Source organism: Leptonychotes weddellii, unplaced genomic scaffold (genome assembly GCF_054177405.1).
Source record: "Leptonychotes weddellii isolate Sample4059 unplaced genomic scaffold, ASM5417740v2 HiC_scaffold_1459, whole genome shotgun sequence".
In the NCBI taxonomy this organism is placed as follows: domain Eukaryota; kingdom Metazoa; phylum Chordata; class Mammalia; order Carnivora; family Phocidae; genus Leptonychotes; species Leptonychotes weddellii.
In genome coordinates this window covers 1-9,633 of record NW_027726726.1, presented here as the reverse complement: position 1 = coordinate 9,633, position 9,633 = coordinate 1, and the positions used below count along the sequence as shown (strand labels likewise).

Here is a 9,633-nt window from a genome sequence, read left to right as displayed (position 1 = left end):
CTGTCCTGTGCATGGTAGGATATAGGTAGGCATCTCTGGCCTCTACCCACTACATACCAGAAGCAACCTTTTCCACTCCCCCGTTTTGAACCAAAAATGTCTCCAGATGTTGCCAAATGTCTTTTGGGGGTCAGAATTACCCCTCCCCCCACCATCAAGAACCGCCAAGCTAGGGGCGCCTGGGTGGCTCAGTCGTTAAGCGTCTGCCTTCGGCTCAGGTCATGGTCCCAGGGTCCTGGGATAGAGCCCCACATCGGGCTCCCCGCTCAGCGGGAAGCCTGCTTCTCCCTCTCCCACTCCCCCTGCTTGTGTTCCCTCTCTCTCTGTGTCTCTCTCTGTCAAGTAAATAAATAAAATCTTTAAAAAAAAAAAAAAAAGAACCGCCAAGCTAGAATTTTACATAGACATAATTGTAAACTGAGTGCACAGATTATACAAGATTCTGTGCAATTTTACTAATTCAAAGAGTACAGCACATTAGTTTTTGCTATACTATTTATGCTAGGGCACATAGTTTTTATGTAATGTACTATTTAAGTATACAGTTACCCACACATAGCTATCTTTTTCCTATTGAAAACACTGACATTAAACAGGAAAAAAAAACATAGCTAATCTTGCAACCATTTTTATATTACCCAATATAGAGAAAAACCTATGGTTTACAAACATTTGCTAAATGGAGACCAAAATAAATCACTGCAAGTGTCCTTCCTTCTGAATTTGCAGTCTCTTTTTCTCTACTTGTAAGTGTTCTTTTTTAATCTGCAGCTTCTCTGATTCAAACTTCAAGAACTGTAACCTATCTTTTTCCAGTTGTAAACGTTCTCTCTCAAGCTTTAATTCTCTGTTTCTATGTCCTGTGGTTGAAGTATGGACTTTTGTCCTTGGCCAAGTTCATTTTCCAAAGAGGGGTTGTCAGAGTTGACAATCTGTAGCCTCAACTTCTCTCTTTCATTCTGTGGCCACTCCTTGTCGATCTCTAGGTGTTCCTTTTCTACCTGCAACCTTTCAGCCTCAATATCCAGTCGTCGTTTTTCCAACTCCAGTTTCTGTTTCTCTATGTTTACCAGTAAATGGGGGTCATCATATGCAGACCTAAATGGTTCAGAGTAAAAAAGTCATCGATGTGGGGGAAATCAGGAAGTTCATTTTCCCTCCTGGAATCTGGTATGACTGATGATAACACTTCTTCCTCCTCAATCTCAAAATCGGGGCTCTGGGGATCTCTCTCTTCCTCTTGCACCTTAACCTCAGTTAAGGATCCACCTGCATCCCTAAAATCTGCCACATTTTACCAATCAAAGTTTGTATCATTTCAGAATCCAATCTTTTCATCTATCTCTTCAGTGAGAGAGTCATCTAAATCAGATGTGGGAAGGAGACATCCTGAACCAGCCAGCTTAATGTTCTTGTTCGCTTCATCCTCTTCCTCTTCATAGGTGCCTGCCAGTCAAGGTCAAGGTACCGTATTTTCACTTCCTTCCCTGTCCTCTGTTCTCCTTCTCCTATGGCATTGAAACCCTGCGCAATCTCCTCTCAAGCCAGCCTCTTCATCATGTTAATTCTTATATTGAGCTGCTTGGAAAAAATTACTTCTTTTCTTTTTGCAATTTCTTGCAAAAGGGTCTGAGTTTCTTGAACATCAAAATTGCTTTTCCTTTTCTTTTTCAACTGCTTCGTTTTCCTAACTTAAATGCAGAGTTTTTACAGTAAGGAAAGAGGTGAAAAGTGAGAAATGCTACAAAGAGCAAGAATCAAAGGCAATCCCTTGTTGGGACTTTGTTTATATCAGAGTTTTTGGATGCCTGGGTGGCTCAGTCAGTTAAGTGTCTGCCGTCAGCTCAGGTCATGATCCCAGGGTCCTGGGATCGAGTCCTGAAACAGGCTCCTTGCTCAGCGGGAGCCTGTTTCTCCCTCTGCCTACCGCTCCCCCTACTTATGCTCTCTCTCTGACAAATAACATCTTTTTAAAAAAATAAAAAATAAATCAGAGTTTTCCACTCATCTAGTAACACAGGCAGGTTGGATCATTCCTATGTTGCAGCACACTTCAAGGAATTACTGAAGTGAAAACTTGGCTTTTTCCTTCCTCTGATATTTGCTCTGCCTCTATGAGGATCTGGGAGATGGTAGCCCACTTGCTCCAAAGGTCGTATGTTCAATACACAACACTGTGAGTAACCCTTGTAAAGATGATATAGCACCAACGGCATATTATACGGGGGCAATTTTTTTCAAGGACTAATACTTGAGAATGAAGTTCCTGCAACCCCGTCGCACCTCTGCCAGACTGCCTCTAAGGGGGGTCAGAAATACTCAAGAAACGGAAAAAAAAAAAAACCTCAAGAAAAGAACATAATTCCTGAAAATCAAGTTTGGGTAAGTTATTTAACCAACTGAAATTACCTTTTATCCTTTAGTCACCTTTATAGCACCTACTGTGTACTCCTGAGGGTATACACCTGACTTTTTTTTTTTTAAAGATTTTATTTATTTATTTGAGAGAGAGAATGAGACAGAGAAAGAGAGCATGAGATGGGGGAGGGTCAGAGGGAGAAGCAGAGTCCCTGCTGAGCAGGGAGCCTGATGCAGGACTCGATGGATCATGACCTGAGCCGAAGGCAGTCGCTTAACCAACTGAGCCACCCAGGCGCCCTGACTTTTTTTTTTATAAATATTTTTTATTTATTTCTTTGACAGAGAGAGACACAGCGAGAAAGGGAACACAAGCAGGGGGAGTGGGAGAGGGAGAAGCAGGCTTCCCGTGAAGCAGGGAGCCCAATGCGGGGCTCGATCCCAGGACCCTGGGATCATGACCTGAGCCGAAGGCAGACGCTTAACGACTGAGCCACCCAGGCACCCCTACACCTGACTTTGACATCCCATTTCCATCACCTTTCCCCAACTGTCCACAAGAGCAGGGACTCAGTAAAGGCTGTATAAGTTTGATCATTCTTCTTGTATTTATTTGAATTGATCAAGAATGTTTCGCTTATGTTTTAAGATGTAAACCAATGTAAATGTTATTTTTCATCATTAGTCACCACCTAGTTCCATTTATTAAATATTTTCTAACTTACTGTTTAATGCTATCTACTTAATCACTTACGGGTACATTTTTGCATATAATTGAACTTTTTATAAGTTCTCTGCTCTTTCCCATAGCTGGCAATTTCTAGTTGGTTGTTTTTTTTTTTCTTTTTTCACTAAAGTCACCACACAATTCAAGGTTCTGGCATTCTAAATATGAGGCCACTGTAGAAAGAACTATTGCTTTATAATGTGTTTTTAAACTTGAAGGCTTAAGTTTATCTCACTTAGAACTTTCTGCTTCTTTCCACTATACCAGGTATCATCTGGAAATGCCTAGTCATTGCAGTTTCTTCTCTAGAACCACCACTGGTAATTGCACAGGAACTTCATTATCATCCTCTAGTTTCCACAGACTCACATAAAAGACACACACACACACACATTCCTTCTGTGTGTGTCTGTCTGTCTATCCCTCTCTCAGGAGAAGTCAAGCCTTTGACAGAACTGGATACTTGGTAAGGACTAAAGTCCTAGCTCTCCCTAAATTTCCCTCATGCCCAAGTCCTCACTTCCAGCCTAAAAACCACCAACCATATAGAAGAAATTAAAACTATTCATTCACTCATCAAAGAGTAAGTGCCTACAGTATGACAGACATTTTGAAAGATGCTGGGTACACTCCTGAAAGACAATCTCCGTCCCCAAAAGGAGAAGAAAAACAAAAGAAGCAATTGTAATATGGTGTCACAAGTATTAGGATGGGGTAAGCATGAGGATATAGTTAGAGAACAAAAGAAAGTCATCAAGTCCTCAAGGAGTTTATCAATCAAGGTTCACCAAAGAAACAGAACCAGACACACACACACAAAGAGATTTATTTCAAGGAACCGGCTTATGGGATTGTGTAGCTGGCCCGTCTGAAATTTGTAGGGCAGGCTGGCAGGGATGATAAAGTTTTGAGTGGTGATAATTCCAGAACATTGTGAATACATTTAATGCCACTGAATTGTACATGTTACAAATGGCTGAAAGGCTAGGACAGGAGCTGAAGTGACAGAATTCCTTCTTTCCTAGGGAAACCTGCTGGATTTTGTGATGTCTCCACCCCCTCTAGGCTGGCCCTCTGTTAAGAATGGGGAAAAAACCCGCATCCTGCCCGTGCAGTACAAACTTAACGAAGAAGTGTTTTCTTCCAATCTCAAACAATAAGGGAAACTAATCTATTAGAATAAAAATAATAGAGCCTAAAGGCTGGAGAAAAGAAATGGAGGGGTGGACTGGGATGCCTGGTTGGCTCAGTTGGTTGGGCGTCTACCTTTGGCTTAGGTCATGATCCCAGGGTCCTGGGATCGAGTCCCGCATCAGGCTCCTTGCTCAGCGGGGAGCCTGCTTCTCCCTCTGCCTGCCGCTCTCCCTGCTTGTGCTCTTTCTCTCTCTCTTACAAATAAATAAATAAAATCTTTAAAAAACAACAAAAACAACAACAACAACAAAACTTAAAAAAAAAAAAAGAAAAGAAATGGAGGGGCAGAAAGAAAAGTCACTGGCCACACTCTTGGCGGCAGAAGCATTAAGATGAGGCAAGCTAGGTCCAAATGAGTCCAGCCGTGTCCCCACCTCAGGGGCCACCTAAGACTTTGGGATCCTGCTCCTGGTCTGTGATCTGCTCAACTCCAACTACGGGGCCAATATAGACTTGGGGATGTGGTTGGGGTTAGAGTGAGCTCTGGCAGCACCTCTTCTTCAGGGCCTACTGTAGCACCTAGAAGGAAAGGAGAAAGGCACACCCTTTCCCTCCCACGTGTACAGTAATCACCTAATGCGGGGTAGAGGGTAGGATCCAGGGCAGTTGCCCAGAATCTGGGGTCTATCACAAAAACCTAGCCGGGCCAATTTGGCCCTTTGTGGTGCAAGCTCAAGGACTGGGGTGGGAGGTATCCAGGCTGCCCCTCTCTCCCTTCACTTCACTACCTGTGGGAGCCATTCCCTCCCTTGTCCCACTCTGTGCCAGGAACTGGCTGTGAGGGCCTGCCATGTTAATGATCATGAAGATGTTGGCCTGTGGGGGGTGGGGGGAAGCGGATGAGACTGCACTAGGGTTCTCAAGAAAAAGTTCTACTCATATCTCCCTCAATGAATGTTGGATGTAGACAAACATACATGCTCAGAGCTTCCAATTAGTTTTTTACTAGACAAACAAAAACAACATAGGGCAGATGAAAAAGAAAAGAAAAAGAATAGCAGTCCAGAAGGCCAACTTTTTTTTTTTTAAAGACTTTATTTATTTATTTGAGAGAGAGAATGAGAGACAGAGAGCACGAGAGGGAAGAGGGTCAGAGGGAGAAGCAGACCCCCTGCTGAGCAGGGAGCCCGATGCGGGACTCGATCCCAGGACTCCAGGATCATGACCTGAGCCGAAGGCAGTCGCTTAACCAACTGAGCCACCCAGGCGCCCCAGAAGGCCAACTTTTAAATAATAGGTGTTCTAGAAAGAGGTAAGAGGAAACACAAGGAAAAAAAGGTTTAATAAAATAATTGAAGAATATCTCCCAAAGATTAAGATCAGAATGGCCTAAACTTCTCAAAAGCATCACTGGAAGCTAGCAGACAATTAAGTGAAGCATGAAATTTTGAGGGAAAAATTATTTCAATCAAGAATTCTAAGACCAGGGGCGCCTGGGTGGCTCAGTCGTTGGGTGTCTGCCTTTGGCTCAGGTCATGGTCCCAGGGTCCTGGGATCGAGCCCCGCATGGGCTCCCTGCTCTGCAGGAAGCCTGCTTCTCCCTCTCCCACTCCCCCTGCTTGTGTTCCCTCTCTCTCTGTGTCTCTCTCTGTCAAATAAATAAATAAAATCTTTAAAAAAAAGAAAAAATATTTTCCAACATGCAAGGCCTCAAAATATTCATTCTTCCTCAGAAAACAATAGATTTGCTCTATCAAAATGAAAGGAAGTCTCTCTCTGAAGAGAAGTAAAATAATGAAACCATTGCCTCAAATACCATGAACTTGGTGAGAGAACCTCTGGGTTCTCAGGCTGAATGCAGCCCAGGGTAAGGCCAGTGTAAACTACCACCAAGAGTCCAAATTCCTTACCCCTTACCTGAAGTCTCTCACTACCTTCCCCAAACCCATTCACTCTCCAGACACAGAAACACTCCCAAGCATTTGTCTAAGGCAGGTAGTAAAGAGCAATGAAAAGGGTTAATCTTTTTACTACTGAAAACGCCTTTCTATTTATTTTTTTTTAAAGATTTTATTTATTTATTTGAGAGAGAGAGAATGAGAGAGAGAGCACATGAGGGGGGGGGGGTCAGAGGGAGAAGTAGACTCCCTGCTGAGCAGGGAGCCTGATGCGGGACTCGATCCCGGGACTCCAGGATCATGACCTGAGCCGAAAGCAGTCGCTTAACCAACTGAGCCACCCAGGCGCCCTGAAAACGCCTTTTTAAAGCTAATTTTTTAACCCAAACAAGACTCCAAAACTGAAGGGACAATGAATAATAATGAAATAACTGTATGTTATATATGTAATTTTAAAGTCCTGTAGAAGAGGCAATCTATCTGTCAAAACAATCAGACAGCCTTTGAAAATGAAAGGAACATTATAGCTAGAAAACTGACAGCTATGAAGTTTCTAAGTGAACTTCTAAACTCTAAACCACCTTTCCCTTGGTTCCATGAAAGAACACATTTTATTTCAAAATTTCACTTGAAGCTTATTCTGTTGTTGTGAACTACTGCTCTTAAGTTCCACCTGAAAAAATATATTTCTCATTTTAATAAACCTAGCACATTAGGCATCAGCATCTCCTGCCACAATTGTCTTCATGCTTCCACTTTATGTTTCGGTCTCCTTACCAGCTTGCAAGTCTCTATTTCTTCGTTCGGCCTGAACTAATTGTGCCCACAACTCTGCCTCTAATTTTCTCCTTCCTTCCTGGAATTCAGCTACCTCATCCTCAGCTTCCTGCAAGCTAATCAGAAACAAAGTAGGAAAGATATCTATAGTAAAAACCGTGAGTTCTACATAAATGAGAGATTCCTTTTAAACAAAATTATTTACACTATGGTTTTAATTCTCAAGTATTTCTATACCCAACTCTAAAACTTCAATTAGTAAAAGATCTCTACACATGCACTCCACACGCATACACATAAATGACAATAACATGCATAGAACCCTAAGTGTTTTCTTATGCCAACTAAGAAACAATATATTATCCTATATCATCAAAGAGATTACAGACTAGAGATTTTCATGGAAATACCTCCTGGACTGGATTCTTGTTGGCAACACTGATGGGACCTTAAAATTCAATTTACAGTTGCTATGTTAGTGAGTCCATAACCTCCAGAGGGGACAGTTATGAAGCCCAGATCCCTGGGTGTCAGTTATAACACACACTCAATCATTCTGCCTACCCACAGAAGTTTATAACTCCATCCTGTGATCCTTTGAATGGATTTTGCCCTTTTTTTGCTCTCAATTCATATTCTGCTTAGTTCTCAAGACTTTTGATGTTGTCACACACCTACAAATTTCTCACTCATTTCTTTGGCCTACAGAACTCCCATGGAGGATACAAGGATGAGCCTGAGTTCTGGGGATCTCTCACTGCTGGGTCTGAGCATGACACCCCAACTACTGATTCAAGAGCAATACAGCTTTATCTTCCTGAGTAGCAATCAATGGGTAATGCTTTAAGCCGGACAAAAAAAACCAAGACACAGAAATATTGTATTACTTAGAGAATTAAAAAAAGTTTCAATGGATTCAAAAAAGTTTCAATGGATTCCCCTGTGGCGCCCAAACCATATAGACCATATACTGCTGGGTGTGCTCAGCTGTCTCTGACAGGTTAAGGAAGAAGCTGGAAATGTGATGGCCTCTGGGGAGGTAACTCAGTGGTCAGGGTTCAGGAGGAAGTGGGACTTACTTTAGCCCTTGAATACCTTAACCAACTGAGCCACTCAGGTGCCCCGCTAGCCCTTGAATACCTTAAGCTTTGACTTTTTCCATATATTTCATTAGGTTTTCCACGAAAAAGTCATTCCAACCCCTCAGGAATGCTGGTCCCCTTAGAACCGCTGGAAAGCACGTGTGTCTCCGCACAGACTAGTTCGCTTCTCTTAAAGGTATTGTCCTGACGCTGGATGTTCCCTACCTCTCTGCGGCTGCCCGCACCTCCCAGAGGCCAGCTTTCCAGAGCTCCCACGCGGGCGCTCCGCCTCTGGCTCCCAGAGCCTGGGAAAAGGGCGGGTCCCGAGCAATGGCCCCTCCTAGAGCGCCCAGGTGCTCGACTCAGTGCACTCGGGCGATCTCGGGAAGAAGCCCCAGCAGCGGAGTTTGGGAGGTGAGGGCTGGAATCCAATGAAAAGGGCGCGGATGGGGAGGGGCTTGCCAAACGCCCTTGAAATGAGGCCCTGGCCCCGCCGCAACTGCGGCAGCTGGTCCCAACCTCGGCCTTCGGGTTGGCAGCCGCACAGCCGCTACCAGCAAGTCCTGCTGCAGCATGGCCACTCCCAGGCGGTTTCCGACGCTCGTGCAGCTGGAGCAGCGAGAAGGGACGCTGTTCACGGTGCTCGGTAACCTCACCAAGCAGCCCTACTGGTTCCACTCCGAGTACCTGAAGAGTCCGAAGGCAGTTCACCTCGAGGCGTGGCTGGTGGAAGCGATCTTCGGTGAGTGGGTCCGAGAGGGGTGCCCAATACGGTCTTTCCCTCTCCTCTCCCCAGGGCAAGCCTCTCCAGTGGCCCTAGCCGCAATCCAGCGCTGCCTCCTCCCGCCGCCTTCTCCTCCCAAATCCCACCCCTCACAGCCTCTTTGCTCCTGCGCAGGCCGGGGAGGAGAGCACATCCCACACGTCGAGTGTGTGTCGCAGACCCTGCTTCACGTTAATCGGTGGGACCCCGAGGGCGAGGCTGAGATCTTGATATTTGGTCGGCCTTATTACCAGAAAGATGTATCCAAGATGATCATGAATTTGGCTGACTATCACCGCCAACTCCGGGCACAAAGTACGGAACCAGATAAATAGGGGCACCCCGGGCAGGCCAGGGTTCCTTGGGAGGGATCCTGATTGATGCTTTCTGGATGAAACCGAGCAGCGGTTTCATCCTCTCAGTCCGTCCAGGAGAGAGATTTCTTCTTGCAAGGGGATCTAGAAGGCCAAATTGACCTCAAATCCCGGACCCCAACCCCCCAGCCCATATGGATGAATCCTTTTGTGGAAAGAGTATGGGGACACAGGTAAGGTCTCCACACTGTTCTTCCAGGCTCAGAGAAGGTCCCTGCCCAGGACGCAGCGACCCAGCGGTCCCCCGATGCTTCCCGAGAGGCCGCAACCCAGCGGTCCCCCGACGTTGACCGGGAGACGGCGACCCAGAGCTCCCCGAAAACTGCCCGGGAGGCGGCGACCCAGAAGTTCCCCGACACTGCCGGGGAGGCGGCAACCCAGAAGTTCCCCGACACTGCCCGGGAGGCGGCGACCCAGAGTTCCCCGAAGGCTGCCCGCGAGGCGGCGACCCAGAGTTCCCCGAAGGCTGCCCGCGAGACGGCGACCCAGCGGTCCCCGAAGGCTGCCCGCGAGACGGCGA

At 45.7% G+C, this 9,633-nt stretch overlaps 1 pseudogene; it reads right to left on the bottom strand.

Annotated features, from left to right (window-relative positions):
• Positions 1–696: 696 nt before the first annotated feature.
• On the bottom strand, positions 697–8,551 carry LOC102734733 (myb/SANT-like DNA-binding domain-containing protein 4 pseudogene; annotated as a pseudogene).
• Between the last annotated feature and the right edge of the window lie 1,082 nt (positions 8,552–9,633).